The sequence below is a fragment of the Papilio polytes genome, unplaced genomic scaffold (assembly GCF_000836215.1).
Source record: "Papilio polytes unplaced genomic scaffold, Ppol_1.0 DF824102.1, whole genome shotgun sequence".
In the NCBI taxonomy this organism is placed as follows: domain Eukaryota; kingdom Metazoa; phylum Arthropoda; class Insecta; order Lepidoptera; family Papilionidae; genus Papilio; species Papilio polytes.
In genome coordinates, this window is record NW_013525102.1 from 4,918,423 (window position 1) to 4,943,637 (window position 25,215).

Here is a 25,215-nt window from a genome sequence, read left to right on the forward strand (position 1 = left end):
CAGATGTGAAGAAGTAGTAACTATTTGTAAGGGGCCGGGAATCAATGCGATGAATTTTTAATCAAGAAGTTTAAATGATGAGGTTGTAGTTGTAGTTTTAAAGGAACTTCCTTTCTACACATGTTTTTTATAATATCCTGTCTAAGAATATATTACAGTGTCCTATGTCTTGTTCTCGAGAATTTGGAGACTAATTAATCATAGTTACCAAGTTGGTTTTTAAAATAATTGCAAATTTAAAATATTATTTGCAATTTTTCAATTGCAACTTTAAGCGGTTATGCTACAGATAAGTAGAGAGTAGAAAATTGTGGGAATATTCTCTAACAATGTTGGTACAATAAATAGGACGTGACTTTATTAATATTGCACGACAATGATTTGGTTAGCTGCATGGATAGTTGTTTTAAATAAACAGTGAGGACTAGGAGGCAGGTCGCGTGAGGTTTTGCTAATCGCGCATGCAACGGTCAATTCCGCCGTGAATGAATCGCCTGGCGGAGGCTTTTGTGCCTTGTCCTCGATTCTAATTGAAACTATTTTGGACACAGGACAATGCAGCATTGTCCGCGTGTCCGGCGGTGTTTGCCGCCTTTATTAATTCAGGTGGGCGTGGTCGCGGCTGGGCGGGGAGTGGGCGGGGCGGTCGCAGTATCCGCCCAGCGGCGTCGCGCATTCCATGCCGCATCGCGAGTATCCAGTCGCTCAGTCGGCCTTACGACGCGACGTTCACTGCTCATCCTAGCGTGGACTTCGGACTTTGATCGTTCTTTACGAGAGTTACAACTTCGCGAAATATCCTCGGGAAGTGACGAACTTACTTTTAGTGCTACTGCTTGTAAAGCAAAGGGGGCAGCGCTCCTTTACTCTACCACCGCACGCACGCTCTACAAGTAAGTTTAAAACAATTTATTTTTTCTGGAATCATAACCATTTGCAAAAATTGTAATCCCTACATTACACAAAATGTTTTACCCTATCTATCCGTACCATTTAGTGGGTATCATTACTCTAACAGACTTAACGAAAAAATATTAATTAAAAAAACGAGCTATGAAACGTTTATGTTTATTTTTTGTAAAATATAGAGCTAAAATAATAATAGACAGGGTAATTATAAAAGGACATGGTTGATTAAAAACACAAAAACAACTTAAGTGCCGATTTGTGAAATAATAAAACAACATTATTTCAAATTGAATAAAACTGAAATTTTCGTGTTTTTAAAAGTCAGGAAGAAAAAAAGCAAAATTTATCACATTTTCGAGAAGCAATAAAGTAAAAGTTAACTAAACACTTGAAAAGGTAACCTCTTCAAGTAGTAAGAGAAATAAAAATCGCAAATTAGAAAGGTGAATTCAAAAAAGTTCAAGTTTTAACAAACTTTTAGTACTTATTTTTCTCTAATTCTATAATCATACGAATACTACGATTGAAAGTTCGTAAATTGAGTTAATATAGAAAAGTTGAAAACATTTTATACTAATGAAATAAGTAACCATGATGTATAATGCCCAATATAATCAATTTGCTTACGTTATAAAATATTTGTATATTCACAAAGGTACTGCGTAACTGATACTACGCATAAAAAAAGTTTACTCAGACTTATTTTCCACTTTCATTCGCAACAAATCAAGTCATCAATTCGAGTATTCGATTTTGGAATGCGTTTTTCCGAATGCGGGATAAAAATGTCCTCCCGCCCAAACGGTGTTCGCGAACCCCCCGCGCCCCCCGCCCGCCGCCCGCCGCCCTTCGCCCGCCGCCCGCCTCGCCGGCTCGAATCATCGTTGACAATGTCTCGGTTTTATTGGGCCACGATCTTTTTATGGCAATTGCCGTGATCGTTTTCCCATTCCGATTGGGGTTCTTTCGTACTCGATGTCTTTCGACGTTGCCATTCTCTTACTTTCGTTGAGATAGCGAATTTTAATGTAATTGATAGGTTATGTAAGATTTTTTTTTGTTAATTTAAACTATAGATAAGTAAAACAAAATACCAATCCAATTGAGAACCTCCTCCTTTTTAAAGTCGCTTAAAAATATAAAGCTTTAGTGCCAGAATTTACAATTAGAATCATATTTTTTGCAAAAGGATTAAGCTAGGAATAAAATTTGGCAATCTTACTCCTTACTAATATTATAAATGCAAAAGTTTAGATGGATGGATGGATGGATGGATGTTTGTTAGCGTGTGTAGCCTAAACGGCTGAACGGATCTCCATGAAATTTGGCACAGGTTTAGAGCATAGTCTGGAAGAACACATAGGATACTTTTTATCCCGGGAATAGTTACGGTTCCTGTTATTATTCATTAATTTAGTTTTTTAATGTTCACTCGATCATTCTGCAACGGTTCAACATATCTTATTGAAATTTGCCACAGATATAAAACAAAGTCTGGAGTACACGTGAGATAAGCTTCTTCCCAGAGAAATGTCCGGTTCCCGAGGGATACGTAGCTTTTTGTAATTTATATAGTTCGTATGTTCTAATACCACGCGGACGAAGTCGCGGGCAACAGCTCGTAGTTAAATAAAATAAAAGAATATAACTAATCATCGAATATCTTTACCCAACTGTCAGTCGAAATATTGGCGTAACTAGTACGGTACCAAAAATTACATACCTTGGAGAGCACATTCATTTTAAAGTATCTAAAATATTTATTTTATTATTCCTATTTATCATCATTGTATTAATACGTGAAGCGAAAACGATAAACGTGACAGATACAATTAGGATGAATGTAGAGAAAAAGTACCAAGATAATGTTTAAAATTAAAAAAAAACGTTCAACCAGTAAGTTACTTTTAGTTTAGATATTAGAAAAAGATTATTTAATGATAAGTATTTTCATAATGAAGACACAAAGAGAGAGAAAAATAGAGTACAATAAAATAGAACGTGCGTAAGTAGTCGGCACGGGCGAGCATCGCAAAGATAATATCGCATAATGAGGCTGCACCGATTGAGATAACGAAGCGGCCTCGTTACCGCGCACACGGATTAGGGAACTGCCGCCAGAGGCCTCTGCAACTGTACTGTACATACCATATATATAGTTATATGTAATAATAAATAACAAGTAAATAATTAAAAAGACAAATGAGTTAGAGAATAGTACATCTATCAATACGCCAGGAAAGAATTCGAATTAAATGACTGACACATTTTGTCCTCAAAATTTAATTGTCTAAAATAATTTTATGCAAATGAAACACAAAGTTTTTACAACAATCAAAATGCATCACTCAATTTTATTATAAGTTTTCTATGCTCACTGATAGCAAGGCTATGGTTGTTCTATGGTTGCATGTTGCCACCAACTTATAGATGGATGTTGGATGTAATCGTATTTTAACTGAACATTTTCACAGTAAAATTCTAAGCAATTTAAAACGAAGTTTAAACTTTAACCGTGTTTTATATCGAATAACGATAGTTTCCGTAAATTGTTGCGCGCGAACTTTTATTTCCGAGGAACAAGAGATGGCGAAAGGCGAAAGGATTTAACGGGAGCATTAAAACAGATGAGATATAAAAAGCGGTTCCCACAAATGATGCTAAATGATCGCTTCAAACGGGCGGCGGTGGTGGCTCTAACGACGCTTTATGAATGAATAACAGATCAGTTACAGACGGCTGGCGATGTGTCGCGCCGTGGACGCCTCGTTAGCGCCGCTTTGCGTTGCCCCGACGCTGCAAAGAGGCGTTTTGCACGCTGCCTTCTCATTATTTGTTTTACACATTTGTGATACTGTAGGAGTAACTATCCAATACGTAAAGCACTACATCTTACTACTCTAAAAGTTCTTGTGGTCCTATTCAAATCAAATATAACTTATATTTAAGTTCTTGTAATTTGGACTAACACTTTGCGTGTATTTTTTATAACTATATACGTACTAGTAAAATATCATGATCTACTATGCGGATGGCTTTTTTTCTTATTGCCTACTATTCACTACTATCACATGTTGTATTACGCTTGTCACTTTGGAGCTGTGTCAGAAAAATAAATTATACGCGGTTGTGCCGCGGCGTTCGGAACGCCGGTTTGTGCTAGCGACGCGGCCGATTGGTTTAGTTAGCAGCGAGCGTCGCGCCTCATTTGCTCGCCGCGCCGCGCCGCCGCGACTTTGTCACCACTCTTTTCATTGCAACACCAGATTTCAACTATCACGTACTTTTAAATCAACGTAAATGTGTATTACACTCGCCCATGATCGTGTATTTCGAATTTAAAAAAATGTCAAAGTGTTCGGTGAACTTTGTAATAACGATACCACGATAAAAGTTTAAATTACTTTTTAATAGTAAACGTTAAAAATACAGCTGTACCTATAGAATATTTTCACAGGTATTTAATGTTTAATTTTCTGTTGTTTCAACCACTACGACTTGAGATTTCAACTTCATGCACTTAGCTATTATAATCGAAACCGAGGAATGCTGCCGATTGACCTACAAATGATCTCATTTACGCCGTTGCACGGTCCTTAAACGTGGAAGGTAAGATGCAGGCGGGGCATCGGGGTGCGGGGGTCGGAGAGGGCGACACGTCAAGGGTTAGTCGTTAGGTGAGCGACTTTAATGATTCCTTAATGATTGCGCCCGCGGCTCTCAGCACATATACATATGTACGTACTGCTCTTGCTATACGATTTCGTTTGCAAGACAATCATTACAATGATCATTATTTTTTTTATCGCATGAGTTAGGACAATAAAGCAGACAAACGACAAATTGTCTTTACTTTACCTTACAGAAGGTGGGTAAAGTTGATGTTTGAAAGCGGATTATGTCCCATAAATTGATATTTGTTGATGTTATCAACCTGCGAGATATTAGTTGTCATTACAAAATGATGTCACCAGTATGTCGACTGCTTGGAGCTGTCCGTGTACAGTATATGAGTAAAATTATGTAAAAATTCAAAACCAACCTACGCTGTCAACACATCGTCAATGTGCAATCATCGATGGAGTTGCAAAGGCTGTCGGCAAATCGCCGCCAGCGCCCATTAAAAATAATCGATCCCTGTAAAAATATCGAGTGCTTCCCACTAATGACATCGCGAGGGAAAACAAAAACAGGCCCGAACCGACCTGGTGCAGCGACTGAACGCAACCCATGTTCACGAAATTAATAATTTCGGGTCTAAAACTGCACTCGAAACGATGGTTTTAACAGTACTCAGTAGATGATAAACAAGCTCGTTTAAATAAGTTATTTTAAGATACAGATTTTCTTTTGTATTAAGTGGGTGTTAGTGGAATTACGCTGCAATGGAAGAAAAGTAAAGTGATTTGTAAAGTTACAGTTTTGGTTTCAATTTATAAACAGTATTCTCAAACAAAAACTGGATATTAACATACTATCTGTGGTTAAACACATTATTTTATAAACAACAATACTCTCTGCTCGACGGTATGAACTGTTCCGGAACAAGTGGCGAGGTTTGTAAAATGTAACACGTTTACGAGCGCTATAAATGAAGTTTATTTCCCGAATTCGACGGTTAATAGGTTAATTCACGTGGAAGATGTTTGCGGAGCACCGCACTCGCGCCCGCCCGCGCGATCTCCCGCGCGCCCGGCACGCCAGAGCCGCCGATTTGTTTTTCTAACAAATTAAATTATTACGCGAATAAAATATTTTACTGTCTGTCAATTTGGCGGGTTCACTTTGTCGAAACGTTCTGTCTGATATTAAGCAGAGTTTAAAATTTTATTAGCGCGGAGTTATTGCCTGCGTTCGTCTCTCGCGATGTCGTTAGGTCTGGGCGCAGCGCGGCCGCTCGTGCCTCGTGGCCCATTATTGCCTGATGTAAGACAATGCCTGCAAATAGAACAAAATGCCCACATTTATTTATTGCTTCACGGAACAACGCTGAGGGGATCCATGTCTATACCATAGAAATCCGATATCTTTTCTATTTTTATGTTTTGAGTATTATGTTATGAGGCTTTGGTACTTAAAAAATAAATAAAGTTTATGATATTTAGTACTATTTTATTATTTAAATGCAACAGAATAATGTACCTTTTATAAACCATGTAATGATTTAACTGAATCAGTTTCTTTATTCAAAAGGCTCTGTAATTTATATAAAAACCAAAGCGTTTTGTTTGGGAAATTTGAAAATGTTGAAGAAAAGTTCATTAAAAAGTGAAGAGCAAATATGAAATGAAGCGCGGCGCGGGTCAGAGGGCGCTGGCGTCGATTGCAGTCGAGGTGAATGGGTGCGAGTGCGATGGGGATGGTACAGGAGTAGGATTGGCGTGGCAGCTGGCGGCGGTGGCGGCTGTGGCGGCGGCTGGCAGTGATGTGGTGCAACAAAGCTGATGTAATTGGTGCATTGTAGGCGGCCGCGGGCGGGCATCGTTAGCCTTTCTTTGGCAGACGCGGTTTTGTCCGGGCTTGCTAATTAACTATGAAATTAATTGACGCAGCAAAGTTTCCGAGTGAAACTTGAATTAATTGGCACGTCCGACTTCAGTCTAATTAGGAGCCCGAGGCTTTTCAGTATCGCGGCGCTCGTTGAAGCCGTGGAAAACACACAAAAGTGTTGTGAGCGAATGGTTCGCGCGGGAAATTCTCAAATCAAACTCTGCGCTAACTATATACCGTATGCCGTGTGCTGTGTTGTGTGCCGTATGCCGTGTGCTGTGCCGTGTGCATGGCTTGCGGCTAATTGCGTGCAATGTGTGTACGCTACGCATAATGTTTTACCACTAATCAAATTACAAACACATCGACATTCCATTTCAAATAAACTTATTTTTCCGTACTAAACGATTTCAGTGGATGTTTTAAACAACATGGATTGCATTTTATACTAAAAAGCAACTTAATATTAAACTTACTAATGGCAGCTAACATTTTGATTAAAGAATTATAATGTTATACTCGTAGATCTAAACTCAATAAGATAAAGAGGAAAACTTTGTTTGTATCATTGTAATCAATAGGCTCAAAAACTACTTGGCCGACTTCAAAAATTCTTACATCATTAAAAACCTACGTTATCAGAGAGTAATATAGGCTACATTTTTTATTTGTTAATATCATGTAGACAAAGTCGCGGGCGAAAGCTTGTAGTTTATAAAAAGAACACAAGACGGAGTATTACTTAGAAATGTTTGTTCGTGTATTCTAATGAAATTCTATAGAAATGAACCAAAAAAACCTCTATTATAATGAAATGTAAAGCTAAGATCTTAATGTGTTTGAATGTTATGGTACTTAGAAGCGATAGAGAGATAAGAGTTCCAAAAAGACTTGTCCTCGGGCCCGCCACCACCATAATTAACATACATTATGAGTTATCGAAAACGCTCGAGTCCAATGGCCCTAATTACGGGTTACCATGCGTTATCGTGCCTTGCCGACCGGTAATGGGTACTTTCCTGTTTATTAATACGATCATCACAGACCGATATCTCTGCAGTGATTGATTACTATTTTATAAGCACCATTGTATTATAATTTTGGTTTACTTAAGATTATCTATTCTTGTTTATTAATAATATGTTACAATGAAAAAGCTGGCTGTAAAGTAGACCTTTATAGTGTGGATGGTTTTTTTTTATTTCATCGTCGATAGTGCCAACAGCTATATTTATTGTAATTTTTGTGGTTTTTATTAAAATATCGGTTTACAATCACAAATATGTGCGAACAGGAATATCTAAATTTTAAAACATTAAAATCCGATTTTTCTAATGAAAACAAAATTTAAGAACATATTATTTAAATGTGTACAAAAATTCTGGTATTGAATTTAAAATATTCTTCAACGCCAAATATCTGTGCAGTAAATCTTGTATCGATATTTCTGATTCCCGCGGTTGTTCGAGCGAGAGTATTTATTTTGATTCGTGCGAAGACGTATCAAAGTGGAATAAGCCTGTTGAGCGAGGCTGTCGGTAGGCACCGATACGGCGCCGAGACGGCTCCGACACAGCTCCGCGATGGCTTCGAGACGACCGCACAAACTGAATGATCGGATGTACTTCGCTCGGTACAGCGCACTTGCACCCGATGTTTATTCCTTACCTTTCCCTTTATTATCTTTTATATATTTCAAAAGGAAACATACGTTTATTTTTAATAGTTTTTTTCTTGATATGTATTTATAAAACATGTTAATACGTTTGATAGGAAATGTGTACTATATTTCAATTGTGTTTTCCTGAACTTTTTAATAAAACTCGCAATTTAACAGAAATAAAAATAAACCACACGATCGTATTATCCTAACGAGCTGCAAAGATGTGGGGAGAACTTAACAAACTTTTTGCCAACATTCATTGGGACATACGTGAGGAGCTTTACAACTGTTTTAAAACAAAAATGTATTTGATGATATACATTGGTATCACGTGATGATACTATCGAATATACATTTATGTACATTTCCATGTACTTTTTTGTTATTTGGTAATCCGATAAAGAAATATTGTATTTCACTAACATCTGAAAATCACATTTATAATCAGGATTTTTAGAAACTATTCAAGATAAAAATGCTCGTCTAACGTAGCTATTTTCAGTTTCGATACTTTATCTAGGCGCCATCGATATTTGTAACTCGTTTGGTTACGAAATTCAATAAACTAACAATACTTGATGCTAGAGCTGGTTATAACTCGTTATACTTAGAGTATTTAAAATTTACTGACATTCAGATTTATTTAAAATCCACACAGAACATAATCCGTACGGGGAAACCATAACTTGACTTTAACAAATTAAATTAGTAAAATATACCATATTTGTTACTCATTTAATTTAAGTGAAATAAAATGTTATCTTTATCAACTTATACTTGGGATTGATTTTTTTATGTCTCAAGTAATTGAGGCGTCCGCAAGTACAAGTGTAAGGAGATTCGAGTGGTCTTTAATGACCTGTAGATGACCTCGTTAGCGGCCGCGCCGGGCCATTGTCACCCGCCAAGAGGTCTCGATCCTTACCAATGTCTCGGCAGTCGCATCTCCACCTACCACTTCGACAATTTATAATTAATACAATTATAAAATATTTAACTAGCTTCGTTATATCGTTGTTCATAATTACTATGGTCAGACAAGATAGATAAGGTTATCGTTTATAAGACTAATGCATACTGTGTCTGTCATTAGATACCTCTTAAAGGTTGATGTCCTAGAGGAATGAAACGTGAAAGAATTTGATACTACATTTATAAAATAAATACGGCATTAAACATAAATTCCAAGTTGACACTTAAAATAAAGGCGACAGCGTAGAAAACATGAACACACAATTTGAACAAGCTGAACCTTCATCACGAAATAGCGCTTAAAGTTAATACGACAACACAAAGCTGTAACAACAATAATATAAACAACAATAAGCCATTAGACAAGTTGTGGAAATTTTCCGGTTATTTCCGATTCACACCGATTGCTACGATCGGCCGTCGGCCATTCCGGCGGCCATAACTCCGCGTCGGTCGGCGCGAGACCAGCGCCCGCGTCGAGTGGGGTCTACGGCCTGGCCTATGACGCTACGCTTAGCTATATTAGTAGTATATTTAACGATCTATATATCTCGAGAGATTTATTGGGTGCATCGTAATTAGCGCGTGTTCGTATTTTATAATCGGTTACTAACGAATGCGTTTTAACGACCTCGTATCTCTGATTTATCGGTGTTAATGAGGTTCAAATGTAATCTATCTTTAATTAAATAATATTACAAAAACGACGTGATGATGGGCTATATATAATTATGTCGTTTTCAGAATGGTAACACTAACTTGAATCGATGTTTATCTGTCATGAATTAGTATAAATATGGCGGCACGGCGCGAGCGTGAGGCTGTGCGCCGGCGCCGCGAGCGCGCGTAAATCACGTGTAACCGCTTATTAAGTTGTTATGTCCGCCATGTTTGTTGCCCACGCGTGCCCGTTCCTCACAATGTGTCCACGCCCTTATGTTTGCGATGCTCTACAATCCTTATTTCTCTCCGGTATTTTTTTATTCATCTTTTTCTAGTTTGTTCTCAATAGAACCTTAAATTAAAATGCAATCAAATTATTAAAATCAGTAAACTATGCCACAAGCAAAAGTTTGTTCAAGTCCATAGTCTCTTTGTCCACCAAATTAGACTTGAAGAATAGAGTCTTTGCCTCAACAGAATACAAAACAAAATTTGTATTTCATTGACTTACTAAATATGTATTGGAAATGTTTATCATTTAACTGCCTGAGTCTTAGTGTCGCGAGCATTGTGTTAGGGCAATATCTGCGAAAGTTGTGCCCCTTTGTATAGATGCAGACAACAATGAGCCATTTCGAATTAGCTATCGATTTATCAGCAAATGGTTTCCACGAGCACTTACTAGTGCACGCCCCGCGAGGTGGGCGTGCATACCACGAATACCTTTCAAGATTTCGCTAAGAAGAAATGCAAAAAGAGTTACTTTAAATTATGAAATATATACGAATACGTCATAGTTGTAGAACTGATAAAGCGTTGTTGATGTTTATTGTTGGCCTTTTACTAGTAACTAATAGTTACTGGACAGAGTAGCTAGATCTACTTTCTTGTACCGTACGTAATTTTACCTATTGTTGTAAACATTAAAAAAATTTCTTTTTCTATTTTCTTGTCTTTAATACTCTTTTTATTCGTTTTAGACACACATTTTTCTAAAGTGATTTTGACATCCTTGTATTACACTTATATGTATATTACAGCCAGTATGTATTAATTGTAGATCAAACCTCCTTATCAATCCACAACACCTATGATGACCATTGATTACAAAAAAGTAGCTTCGTAATAAAAGTTATAAGCTATACGTAATACATAAATCTTCATTGGCATTATAGTACAAAATAATAAAGCTGATCAAACAGTTAATATCTGTATTGAGTTCTGTTAACTCTATTCGTATATTGAGAGTCACCTTTCACAAATAACTAGACGCAATATAATATCACTATCATTACATGCAGGATCTATAGATGTAATCACATAGTTGTTGCTATAATATGCCTTATACGTGAGACAAATCTAAGCAGGAATGAGTGAACAAGCGGGCGATAGATTGTGATCATGAAGCTCCATAGTCGTGAGAATCGCGCCGTTCTCACTTCTCAAGCGAAAAAAATACGATTTTATTCGTCATTATCTCGAAAGGTATCGATTATTGGCAATCGCTCGAGATGTAATCGTTAACGAATGCTTTATGATGGTATAATTTATGTGAATATCAAGGTTATAGTTCGGGATCTTCATAAAACAGATACAATGTTAATGTGAAAATAAATGCAGTTTTGTCTTTTATTCGATAAACCCTGTATTGATTGAGGTAAAACATTTATTATTAGAATGAAAGGATTTAATCCAAACTTTTCATTTAAGTCGTGGTCCTGTTAAATGGGAGTTGAACAAATTCATCAGTTTCAACTCAGTCGGTCAGTTGCCAGTCGCCAATGTTCGACAGTTTCACTAATTGGCCGTTTTCTTTCTATTGTAACTGACCAGTATTACAAAAATCCCGGCTCAGTACAGTTTTCAGTCATTGGAAATTGAAAAAAATCGGTTTCCAATTAATGTTAAAAAAATGTTATGGCATATCAATAACATTTAATTCTGAAGAAGCTTTTCCTCTCGTTATAAATTCAAATAAGAATGAAGTATAAAATTTACTTTTGCATTTCACTCCTTCAGATTTTATAAATTCTTTATTTACTAAATTCTTTATCATAAGTACTAATCACACTAAATGCGAAAGTTTAGATGGATGGACAGATGAATAGATGGACGTTTCTTAGAGTTTGTTGCCTAAACGGCTGAACGGATTTCGATGAAATTTGGTATAGTTGTAGAGGATAGTTGTGAAGAACACACTCACTTTTGTCCACCCGGATGTAGTCGCGGGAGAAAGCTAGTAATACAATAAATTACTCCTTGCATAACGTAACACCTTCATTCACAAATAAGGTCGTTAAACGCGTCGTTATCATAATGACGTCATTTAACAAAAATCCTTCCTTACATGTCTCCGTACTCCCACAGTCATATGCTAAAAGACCTAAGCCATTTAATAAACACAACTTTAATAAGCATCGTTATCACTAAGGACATATGGACGATGTGACGTAATTACTTGGGTTTTTTCGCAATTTGTCGGCTCACATTAATTAAAACACTCCCTCGTTTGAGACACTGAAGCGACTCGCGTAAGTCTGGTAACACAATGAGAACTTAAAAACTGCATATGTAGCTTCAAGTTATTTTACAATAGTAAGTTTTATGGTAGTCATACCACGCGGTTAGTATGATGTATTTTGGAAGTAAATATTTCTAGCAATGAGTTTGAAAACCATTGAGAAGGAAACAATTAAAAATGGCCCATGTTCTTACACCTATTATTATAGTATTCATATTTACTGAACGATAAATTATTATTAAATGTTGTGAGTAGTCCATGAATTCAGTAAGTACCTATGTCATTGATAATTTTAAAGATTTATAAACTACTTAAACACTATTTTTAGACTTGTTTAAATTTATTTTTTTAAGGAATGAAGGAAGTTGCGAGTGGTTGTTACCAGTGTGTCACCAGCTTAGTACATCGTCATTTCCTCGAAAGTAATTCAAATGGAATCGTGTGCGCCGTTATTAAATATTTCATAACTTGCCCACGCCCCCCGCCCGCGCCCGCACCCCCACGCGCCCCTCGCGCCCCTCGCCCCGCCGACCGCATATTAAAGTCATAAAAAAGGGTTATTTGATCTATCCCCTAAAACAATTTACATATCTCCGCTCAGCCCGCCGCTAAATTATTTAATTAAGAGAGGCATAAGTTTTTATTATTTTAATATGGCGGACATAAAATTGTGTTAATGGAACAATGCCTTTGCTACTGCGTTACCAACTGAATCTTATCATTTCAGTGTTACGTTACAAAAAATAACTATGTTATTTGTGGTATAATAATTAAAAAGACGTAATATTAATTCGATCAAAAAACTTTATTATAATTTTCAATAACATAAACAAAAATTAAACTCAGTTTTATGGCATTCTATGGTAACACACTGGTATAAAGAATTCAAATTATTTAACTTTACAAATTATCATCGTCACGTAAAGTACGTGTCGAATGTACGCAAGGTAACATAAAAAGTAATAAGTAACACAAGATATTCGGTGTCGGCGCGCCGTAAGCGGATATTTTTTGTGTGTCACATTTAAGCTGGAAATTGTGGAATAATATTCAATTACAAGTGTTACGGGAACTGGCGGGAACAATAAACAAGGTACAATAAAAAGTGGACACGTGCGAGACGCGGGCAAGGAATGCCGGAGCCTACGCTCGGCCCCGGTGTGAGCAACGGCAATGAAAACCGCCGCCACAACACGATTACTGAATACTCACATTTTCGTGTGACGTCACATAATATGTCACATTCGCACAACAACAGTGCAACAATTTTAATGTGAAAACACGAAAAAAAAAAACATCGTCGTATTTATCTCTAGATCTTGGTCTTAGGATCGGGCTTCGAATTTTAGGTATTAGTTAAGAATAAACCATCACCTTATATATTTTATGGCATATTATAAAATTTTAAGACGATTGTATGAAAGTAAATTACTTCTAAAATAAATTGGTGACGCACTGCAGTAGAGCGTGTGGAAGCAGTAGCAGAGCGGACAGTGGCAGTGTCGGGCGGTTGTTTTGGCGCAGGTTAATGAGGGCATTTTTATGTCCTCTCGCAATGAGGAATGCAAATTTGGCGGCGGTTACCAGCGCGTTACACTCGCCATTGTTTTAATGCCTCCGCTTTAGCCTAACCCTACGACTATTATACGTTTAAATTCATTAACCTCCTCTGTAACACCAGGACTTTATCGTCGCTTTTGTATTTTTGTTTCGCAGCTCTCTACACGGGATGCCAGAATAGACGTAAAAAACATTCCTTTTTAGCGAAACAATGCGTTTAAAATGTTTACACTTAAACACTTACAGAATGCGTAAGCGTTACTAATAAAATGCGAACATTTGACTTATAGCGTAGATGATATTTTCTTAAATGTAGTTAGCTATCGTTACCAACTAATAGTGTTTGAAATATACCGAATTACAACGACACGAGATTGGGCGCGTATTAAAGTCCAGATAGCATAGATTCTGATTTCCACACGCTCCAGCCCTTACCTTCCTTTTTCAACAAAACTGTACCGTTCTTTGTTTAGATAATATTGAATTCCATAGGTATTTATACAAAGTCGTAATCATCTTGACCAGTATTAAAATGTAAGATGTCTTATAAATAAAAGAGTTCAGGATTGATAAAATTTGTGCTTTCACGCAAATTATTTTATTGTAATCAATCAGCAGATTGCGTGGGGCGGCGCGGCGCTGGCCGGCCGGAACAAACCGTACAAATTGCGAGCCCGCCGGACGAAACATGTTTTCATTGAGATTTTTTTTTGATTCAACAACGAAAAATGTAAATGGGAACGTGCAATTTATTTCATTCACTCGCGAGTGATTACTTATGATGCACTTGTTAACTGCATTTCGAGAATTATATACAAGTTTTTCAGAGAATTTTACATTTTACTGTTTGGTTACTAATTAACTTGTTACTACGTATTAAGAAGAAATAAATCTTAGCAGTGAATGCTCAGATTCACATCATAAAGACCAAGTGGACTTTGATTAAACAATTTATTCAAAACGGCGCCATATTGCTTACATTGATAGTAGAAACAAGTTCAACAAATGGTCGTACACAGCTGGATAACAAAAAACTCATCTGTGATAGAGTAATCTGAAACCAATTTGCGAATCAAAAGTTTCACATATGACGGAAACGAATGATAGAATCGTTTCCGAATTCCTCTTTTTTTCCGAATGGGGAAAGTTGCCGAATTAAGGCTTCGGCAGAGTCGGGAACTGCCTCGAGCAGGTTCAATTACGGCAGTGCGCCGCGCAGCCAATAATTGGCACCGGGCTCCGCGACAAAGCGCCCACAATGGGCTCTGATTAATTTCCGAACTACACCCGAATTCTAACTAGCAAACACGCGGCGAGTGCTCCCTGCAGCGTGCTCCGTGCAGCGTGCAGCGTGCAACGTGCAACGTGCGGCGTGCGGCGGCGACGGGACAGGGAAATTACTTCGACGCTGTTTTGCTCCATCAACTAGTCCTCTATGCACTTGTATTGTTTCGTCGGCTCGTCCTCGCTTTTTATGTCCACTACCGACTGAAATTCAAATTGACGTCTAATAGATATGCGATGCTCGAACTCTCTGTCTACCACAATCATTTTTAAATATTTCTAACAGCTATGTTTTGAACGCTTTTTAATTACTGTTATTCTCCCGACTTGTTTCATCTCCTTTATTACTGTAATAAGGAATAATTTTCTGTACATTTCGCATTTTGTATTTCATTCAAAACCTTTTGACACTGAATTATTAATTGACACGACAAGTCTATTCAATGACGTCTAATTAATTAATTGCATTAAATAACAAATGTATTTACGTAATTTAGTTAAATAATTTACATAAAATAGCTGACAACCACGCAAGAGCATTATCAGGCGATTGCTATTTCGCGGTAATTTGACGGTGAGTAACAAACGCTACTTCAGGGCGCAGCGTGTTAATTGAATCTCCCACTATCAGATGGTGGTAGTGTGCCAGCGAGAGTGGCGCCCACTCGCCCACTGCAAAGGAAATTAAACGTCATTCGGTCACTTTCTTCCACAGACACAATACAGATTAATCTGCAGAGAAGAAGTTAAATTACAACTTTAATATAATTTTATAGCTTACCTATGTATTCTGTGACCTATGCTATGGAAAGACTTGCATACAAACAACCTCTATGAGGTATCTGAAAAGATGTAACATAAAGCTCCAATAGATTGGTGTCTTAAGTAAATTTATTTCTCTATAAAATCATTAAAACAACTTAGTCAAGCTTTCTTTTAATGATTCTTTAACACAAATTATATGATTTAATAAAAATAAATAGAGTTATAACAATTTTAACAAAAAGTTTAAACTTTTTTTGTCTTTCAATTTTCAATGTGTAGTTCATGTCTGTTTTTATCTGTCAACAATATTTAGTTTCAAATTACGTTTACTAGTTAAATTTAGAAACTCGAATTTAATTTTCAATCATCTTATGTAAATCGAATGCAATTACCTTTAATGCAAATCTATGCAAATATTTCGAATCGAATATTGGAAAAGCTCGATACGTGTTAACGTAGTTAGTGCTTGTTATATCTTGGATGCAGGGAGTTGTTAAACTGTTACGCTTACTGGCCACCTCTCGTAATTGATAATGCCTGGTTCACACTTGGCCAGCACAGTTGGACGTTAATCCTCAATAACTGGACTGGAATTGAACTTACATAATATGAACACTAAATGGCGGCTGTGAATCCACACAATAATGCCTGGCCTGAGCTACTGTCCAGCTGTATTGGCTAAGTGTGTACCAAGCACAACCAATAAACAAAAAGATATCGCAGTTAGTTGCAATTTAGGATACTTATTTTTAATTCAGACAATAATAATAATATAAAAAAAGATCAAAGGAACTCTTTGAGGGAGATCAATGTCTGTACATTTTTGCTTGCTGTACCTGCTTTAATTCGATTTAGATATATCGTCATAGTTTATTTTAGTATTAACTAGCTTTCGCCCGCGACTCCCTCTGAGTCGAATTAAAAATACAACAGTGAGTAGAATATGTGTTCTTTCAGACTATCTTCTACATTCTACATCTATATGGCTGAAAAGTTTTCGATGAAATTTGTCATCGAAAACCGTTCAGCCGTTTAGTCTACAAACTCTAACATCCATCCATCCATCTAAACTTTCGCATTTATAAATTAGTATGAAGTATGATATTATGACTTTATAATATTAGTATGAAATATACTAGTATTAATGGAGTAAACGCTTTAGTAATAATTATATAACGGGCGTTAAATAAAATACAATATAGCTAACTCAGATCGGTCAGCCCTACAAACCGTGTGCACAGGAAATTGAACTGCGCCTCGGCTGCCGGTCACCGCCGTAGGTAATTACACTTACTTATGACTTGAAGATCTGCATAAACACGCAACTTAAGTGTCACCTTCGACTCAAGTTAATTAACATGAAAAACAAATATCGAAACCGCGAAGACTCAATCGTCATCAATGTTATTCGAGTCGAGCCTGCATACAAGTCCTATTAAAAATCTTTATATATACGTAAGGAAATATACAGTGAAAGAATTAAATTCGTTACCCACTTGGAACAGATTATAGTAGAGCAAAGGTGCTCAGTACTCAGTAGTAGTACTCAGTAAGGTTGCTTTAACAATTTTTTGACCTTTCAATGTAACCGTCTAAAAGGTTATAAAAATGGGTAGGAAATAAACGTACTCGAATGTAAAAAGCTAATTTAAATTTTATTGCACTGGTGTAGCTTACTTTAATCGCATGTAACTGATACTGCGCTTACGCGTCTAATTGATTCGCTTTTTCTTATCGTGTCGATGTCACATCGAATTGCTCGTAAGTAGCGTGTAGCGATCCTCATAAGGATATTCCAAATAAACGATCCACAAAGTTGTTTATTCCAAATATAAAACTAATTAAAAAAAGGTAAACAAATAACAAAATATCTTTCAATTACGTTGAAAAGCTATCATTTAAACATGATGATATCATCAGGAGGGAAGAGAATCGAAGAATAAAACATATGTAAAAAACACTTTGAATAACACTATAATAATGATAGTTGTCCCCCCCCCAAACATAGAATATCGGCTGGCAACGGCTATTCATTTAACTACAAACAGTTAAGTGATTCAACCAATACTTGTAAAACTACGTTAAAAAGACATTGTAACCAATTGAATTTAGCGTCAAAGCAAATATAGGGTAGTTAATTAAAAAAGAGAAAAGAAGACATCTGGTGCCGTAAACCTATTTCATGTCACAGAATCAAAATAGAAAACAATCCCGTGTGAATCCATTAGTTAATAGAGCGGTGGCGGCGGGGAGTTGAATGACGTGAGGAGGATTCTCGCAGGGCCGCTGTCCACGCTTTAATTTCCTGGTGACGTCGCCCGACCATTATACAGACCTACGGCCACCTCGCAGAACCACGTCACGCAAGGTTCCACTTACACTGGTCCCTTTCTCAATTCATCTGCCAGTTTGAATGTCGATTCCCGAAGAAATTTAACAAGTTGTCATCATAATGCAACAATGTTTAGTGTTAGATAGAGTTAAATAGTTTGAATTTGATATGTAATGTTCGATTTTGTATAAAAATATTATTTACGTTCTGGTACAAAAGTTACAATGATAGAATTGCCGTAACTACATTCGACAAACAAGTAAAAGAGTGTTGTTTGAGGTTAACTACATTTTATATTTTTTATTATTTAACTAATTGTTCCCGTGCGGCTTCATCTACATGAAATTTTGAAAATTCTATTTTATTGTTTACATTTGTCAAATTATTAATGGAAATTGTCAATTGTTTCTTTCTTAATGTTGGCAGCAGCTTGTGGTCTCTTTCCCACATGCGAGTTTTTATCCAATTTATTTATACCCTGAGTTTAAAACGCTACTAATAGCGAGAAAATATATAGCCTAAAGCGTGACGTAAGTGTAGGGCTTTTTATTAAAAAAAGAATTACTCAAAAATATGCTGTAATTACTGACGTCTTAGGCAACAAAGAAGTGTGTGTTTACGCTTTATTATAATAGTATAGAAGTATAGATTTATTTACTTCGCGGATTAACTTATAACACTAGAGGAAGAGTATCCATGTTTTTATAGCAACAAGAAAAATCGCCTAAATGGAAAAGCGTTATAAATTAATCGTCACATAGATTCGTTCCGATAGTATTTATTTGTGTTGGCGTGTGGGGAATCATTGAATCTAGCGCGTGCTCAGTGCTCAGTGCTCAGTGCCCAGTGCTGGGCCGGGCTTGCCAATTAGAAACCCGCCACGCCGCCCGCTAATGGCCCATTAACACTCGCTTACACCGCCGACCATCGCACCGCCATCTATTGCCCGCTTACGACAATAATCTGCCGTGTGCTTACCTTTTACCATTCTATGTATGTTCACACTACATACATCAACTGCAAAAGTTAACTTTATTTGATTGTTTATTTGTTAAAAAACATATGCGTGTGCAAAAATATTTCCTACATTTAGTACTAGTAAATGCTTCGAGAAGTTTGTCACCTAACACTTAATAAGTTTGTCTATTTTTATAAAATTGAGCAGATTTTATTGAAGTAGTTAATATTATATTTTTTAATTACTTTACAGACCTTTCTTTACAAAATGTATTGTGCGCCACTATTACTATAATAGAGAAACGCATAATGGTTGTATTTTACTACCTCATGTTTAATTGGTACATAAATCTCTCGGTTTGAACGTCGCGAAGCACCGTTATATGTCTAATCATCTCTTAGACAAGGAAACGTTCCGAAACGAATGAGCGAGAAAGGCTCGCCAGCGCCAGTCTAGGTCTTTTAAGGCACGCGAGGCGATGTCCGCGATCGGGCGAACGTTTCGCGTTAATTAATTGGGTATTTTCACACGTCAGCGGGCCGATCTCGCCAAATAGATCGGCGCTCGCGGTCCTTAATTAGGTATATCTGCGAGGCCGATCGCGGAGCTTGCGCCCCGGCCGGTGCCCACCTCGCCCGCCACGCCAATTTGGTGCCGTCGCCGCACACCTCTACCGCCACGGACCACTGCGCAGATAACGACTAGAACGCTAGCCAATAACCTCATTATGAAATAAGGCAGCAAGTAATGCTTGTTGGATTTCAGAACAAGCTCTGTGCAGCTTGTAAAAATTCCTATTAGGTCACAGACGTATTTTTAACTATTTTTTCATTAAGACCTTTGTCTATAAATAAGCTATATTTTTTAACAAAAATGAGTAAGCGAGTTACAGAACATTTGCATCAAGGATTTTAGAATCACGTTGCTAATATTATACCTGCTTTTGAGTTGCACATACATGCAATTAAAATTAATGTTAAATTTAATTAGCGATATCGGTACTCTGAGAATAATGAATTGCATTTTATGACGAACGTCAATCTTCGATTGAAAAGAAAGTTAGCTCTGAGCGGCGATCGGTCGCAGTCGCACGTGTCGATGTGTCGACGTGTCGGCGGCCGGCCGGAATTGATAGACGTCGGGAAACAATTACCTTTTTGTCGGACGATGAGATACACCGCTAATTACAATAAGTGATCATTGACTTTTTTAATTACGCCGCCCATTCAAGTGTCCATCATGTCGACTAATAGTTGCCAGTCAGTACATTTAATAAAGCCGGCGATTCTCGGTCTCGCCCGAAGCGCATCTCGCGGAATTTATATTATAATCTCGTCGGTTTACAATTTAAGTATTTTTCAATATCAACGTCCCGTCTCGCCGGTTGTCGTTTAATGAAACGTAAGCTATGTCGATTGCAGTGCGCGAGCCGCGCAACAAAAACTTAAACTATTAAGCGAATGTACGTATTTTAATCAGTCGCTGTGTATAAGTGCTCGTCGGCGACTCGTAACCTGTTTTTGCTTGTCGTATGAGCGCGTCGCATTCCTTCATAAGCGAGGGATGTGCTGAGCTCCGCGGCGGCGGAGGACGGTAAGGCACAGGCAGGGGCAGGAGGCGGGCGCGGGGCGGGGGGCACCGGCCGCCTCGTGAGAAACGTATGTTACCCGCCTCTAATTACGCTTTATGCGATATCGCCATTTAATTAGCAACGAGTTTCCCATTCCGAAGCACTAATTAATATTTTGATCGTTGTTCCTTTGCATTTAACTGTGCTTTTATTGCAGCTCGAGATTTCATTAAAGATTCCCGACCACCCCTATCGGCCTATTGTTACAGTTTACAAAAGAGTATTGCGTAGCATTAACTAATTGCCAATTACTTACTTATTCAAATGTCATTATATCTATACTTAACAGTTCAGATTGTTTATTGATTATTATGAACGAATCATTTTGATAACTGAATAAGGTTTCACCTATCCTATAAGCAAATTGTAAGAATGAATGTTTAAGTCCAAGTCAAATATAAATGCAAATAGGTTTCGATCGCATTTAGCAACACAAACATATGCGGTTAACGTCGCTTTGACGTTTAAGTTAAAAGCTTCTGTCGCGGTAACTCGATTACACATCGGCTCGATAAGGTATACGATTAATTTAATGAGCAAGTAATTGTATCGGCAGATTATAATTCGCGCCACGTACAAACTGACAAATTGCGACAGCTGATCTCCAAGTAATGACATTTAACGTTACATCTTTGTCACGTCAGCTGCACCGCGGCGCGCAAAGGGTTAACTGCTATTTTATACTCTGTTACACTAAAGATGGTAAGCATTAGTAAGTACCTATATGGTTGCAAAAGCATTCCATCACTTAAGTACTAAAAAATGTATTTGATGTGAAATGCGTATAACTTTAACACCTTACATAAAATAACTTAATGTAATGGTTACGACAACTATACAGTTATCGCATTTATAATTTCTTTTTCGTTCTAAATATAACCAGTTTTAACAAACGTCTGTTTACCAAGTCTTTTGTATCTTTGTCCTTGAATTAATTATAGGGTCAATTCTGTTTTTAAATCTTATCTTACTATTAATATAAATGTCTAAGTTTCTATAAATGGATGTTTGTTACTTACTACTATGTACGTGCAGAACAGCTTAGTACATACGCTACTAAATTTTTAATAAAGCTCTGGCGGAGTCGCAGGTAACAGCTAATTACATTTACTTAAGTATTTCACTTACAAATACATAAGGCGAAAAATATAAAATTTAACAATCTGATGTATCAAAAAGTTTTCCAAAATATTCCTACCTTAAGAAAAATAGGCCAGTATACGAAATTCGCAAATATTAAGTAAATTCCAGGGATTACTTAAAGACAACTTAGATGTAAATAAATGTTGCACATTAGGGTGTGAGTATACTTTAGTTGTGTACAATTAACATAATTTGAATCGATTAAAATTTCTTGTTCCCATTACTTGATATGTTTAAGGTCCGAAAGCGTGAGAACTGCCCTCCAAGGAAACTAATTACACAGAATGCGGCCAGGGTCTTCAGTTAATTAGAGCGGGAGAGGTTCAACCCTCTAAATTAATAGGCACTCGAGCCGTGGGCCCGCAGCGCGATGTTTTGTTTCAATTGTTAAAGTCTTGATGAAACATGAGTACGTATTGTATTAAGATTATTTAATTATGTTTTTAATTAAACTCAAACAAAATAAACTTCAACAAACTTCGTACCCTTTAGAACTTTAGAGTTAAAAGCTGTATTATTTAGTTTTTGAGTTTCGAAGGATAATATTTGATAGGTGTTTTAAGAATTAATTAACATTGGTATTGCGTTTGTCACGACTTGATTTGAATGATTTGCTTTCGTTTCATTTAAATTAAAAAAAATGAAATTTCGCGGAATTAAAATCATTTGCGAATAATGATTAGCTCTTATCGAAGTCAGAACAAGACATGGGTAATTTTCACTCATATGACCTAAAGTACAAAGTATTTTTATCAATAAAGGTAATAGTAGACTGATGCAAGATCCAAGCAGTATTTCTGTAAGGTGAGATTATTCACCTCAGTGCAAATAAGGATGCAATAGAAACTAAATAAAGTTTATTTACGGCGTGTCAGTGTAGAGTCGTAAATGTGAAATTGTTCCCGGCTTGGGGATAATGGCGTATTTAATGTATCTGCGTCCAGCCCTGCTAGGTGTCCCGTAGCCCCTCACCGTGTCCCCGGCTGGGACACGGATCTTCGATTAACATAAAATGGGACCTTTGTAGGTGCGTGGGCGCAGCGATCGCGGGCTGCGACTCTCTACCACTTTGTTTACTTAGAAGTTAACTTGTACTTGAAACGTTTGTTAAGTTTTCTTTATACCCTTGTATTTTAGAATTTTATTTAAGCAATAAAAGCTTAGAATATCTTTTAATTTAATTATAAGCAATTTTAAGATTTGACTAACTAGAGGTATTAAAAATCAATTACTGTGGTAACTTGTAGTTCAATCTCAACTTATAAAAAAACAACATTTTATAAAGCAACTAACATTTTTAAATCCCTGAAATTACGGGGAACAATTCCTTGTACATTTCGTAATGTGATATCATAAATGTAGTATCAGTTAATGAATTGAAACTCTACGGGTCAATGTCAGGGCTCATATGGTTTGCCTCAGTCAAGGCGAGGCTAATTGTTATAGAGATCTATGTTGAGACATTACAAGATATTATAAGACGACGAACTTATGATCTATACGGAAGTAATAATAATAAGTCAGTGTATATACACTGAAGAGTTTCTAACAATTATGATTTAGAGTGTTAATAACAAGAATAATATCTAAATAGTTGAATAATTATCTGAACTTCTTTATTTGAAGTTGATGCCTTATTCCAACATAATCTACGAAGTTTGTGTTCAACTCATATTTGCAATTGCTACAGTTACAAATTATTCTGATTCTGTTATCGTGTTATAACACCGAATAAAACCAAGAGCGGGTCCTGTTGGGGCTACATCTCAATTAACATATCCGATATAAATAGCGGCGAGCAAACGTAATAATGTACCCGACATGTCCGATCTCGAGCGTCGATGCATCGCACTGATAACATTCCGACTCGAGATCCGAACACGAAATTCTTGGCGTGGTCAAATCTGAGCCGTACTTGAGGCACACGGGGTCTCTCCACCGTACAACCATAACCACGAATGCGGAGAATTTACCGATAGTTGATTGAGGCGCGTCTTCCATTGCGGCGAGCATTGCGACGTAGCCTTTAGGTCTCTGTCCCGCGCGCAATGCTTCGCATTCCGTTGCTTGAGGACGTGGCATATCCGATGAGAGGTCTCGTCATTGGGAGATAGGATCGTGACAGAGAATTCGTCGGCCGACTGTCGATGGAATGCGAACGGTAATTGATTTGTCCTGCGTAATCGACGGTCTGAGCGGGATTGACAGAAATATCGAGACGTGGTCCTTGTAACTGGGAAGAGTGCCCAAATATACTTTAACTTTTACTTGCACTTTGTTTCAGTCTTACATAATTAGCTTACATTTTGTTCTTGAGTAAACAAATATTTGGTATATTGGCTTTTTAAGACCTTTAATTGGATTAGTACAAATTATAGCAATAAAAAGCTTTAAAAGGATTCTTAATTAATGAAATGTCATGATTTGACATAAAGACAGTTCTGTATAATAAAGAATTGGTAAAGTGGAAGGCAATTGGTCGCACGCGAGCGTCCCTCAGGTCCGGTTTAGTTGATACTTGGCTCGAGAAGCCAAATAAAATTAATATTCATAGCCGTTGTATTTATTGGCTTTCAATTAGTATAATCTTAATGGAGCATTAACATACGCGCGGGCGGAGGGCGACGCGGCGCGGCGAGCTGCGAGTCGCAGCACGGCTTACCTGGCCCGGGGTTACCAGCACTATTTTATACTATCCGTGATAAGGGAAATAACAACATTTTATTAAATAAAATTAACATACATATCTGTTTGTTTATTTTATTTATGTTATGCGTTTTAATCTAAAGATATAAGACTTTCATATCCATTACAAAGAGTTTAAGAAATTTTCTACATTTGGGTTATTGCATTGTAGAGTAAAAATACTTAAAGTTAAATACTTTTTGATTTTCAATTTGCAAATGTTATGGTTTAAATTACTTATAATGATTATAATGTAATTTAATGTGGAAAGTGGTGTAGAGCTGCTGACAACACTGGTCGCGGAAAGCTCGCAGCCGATGACCTCCGCCGACCGGTTCCCGCGGCTCCCCTCCCTTGCCCGCTCCTTTCCCCCGCCCCACACCCCTGGCATGAGATGTTTCATTACATTATTATTATATTAAATGCTTATAATGCATATTGTAAGCTTCAGTCGGTCATACAACCAACAAAAGATAATGTAGGGATTCAACTTTGTGAGTAAGCTTAGGTTGAGCCACGATTTCTTGTGGATGTACAGATAGTACCTAAACAAATATGCTCTAATCACATAAAAGTATTCTTAAAGTAGCTACACCGAGAGCAGTAAACAAAGTTAGTGTTACTGTTTTATAATATTTTT

At 37.0% G+C, this 25,215-nt stretch overlaps 1 protein-coding gene across 1 annotated transcript in view; it reads left to right on the forward strand.

Annotated features, from left to right (window-relative positions):
- The first annotated feature begins 719 nt into the window (after positions 1–719).
- The window catches only part of LOC106099741 (LIM domain transcription factor LMO4), a 121,498-nt gene continuing 97,002 nt past the window's right edge, over positions 720–25,215 (forward strand). Inside the window, exon 1 of the mRNA XM_013278381.1 lies at positions 720–893. The gene's annotated coding sequence lies outside the window, so the exon portion shown is untranslated. The remainder of the gene's footprint in view (positions 894–25,215) is intronic.